Consider the following 469-nt stretch of genomic DNA (forward strand, 5'->3'; position numbering starts at 1 on the left):
AGCTGAGCAGTTAAAGGCCGCAGAAGGGTGTGTTAGTGTAAGGCTTTAACATGCTCGAGCATGGCACGGACCACAGCTTTCATTCCACACAGAAGACAGATGGCTATATCACACACTACAGGTCATCAATTCATTTGACTTGGGTTTCAAATCCCCGGCAAGCATGAAAGATTAAGGAACAGTAAACTGTGCTGTGGCAACCGAGTAGGTTCTGTCCCTGTCTCTCACTGGGCGCAAACCAGTTACGTTCTGCACAACAAGACTTTGATTCCATATCAGCTATTATGTACAGATCTAGGATCAGCTTCACCTACCCCAATCTTAACCTTAACCATTAGTGGGGGAAATGCAAAACTGACCCAAGATCAGCAACTTCACTCCAGACCACATCAGCTACACTGTCATAAACCAATAACCCGCTTAATTTTCAGCAAGCATTTAGTATACAGAGGAGAGGGGATGATTTCCA

Source organism: Salvelinus alpinus, chromosome 10, assembly GCF_045679555.1.
Source record: "Salvelinus alpinus chromosome 10, SLU_Salpinus.1, whole genome shotgun sequence".
NCBI classification, from domain to species: domain Eukaryota; kingdom Metazoa; phylum Chordata; class Actinopteri; order Salmoniformes; family Salmonidae; genus Salvelinus; species Salvelinus alpinus.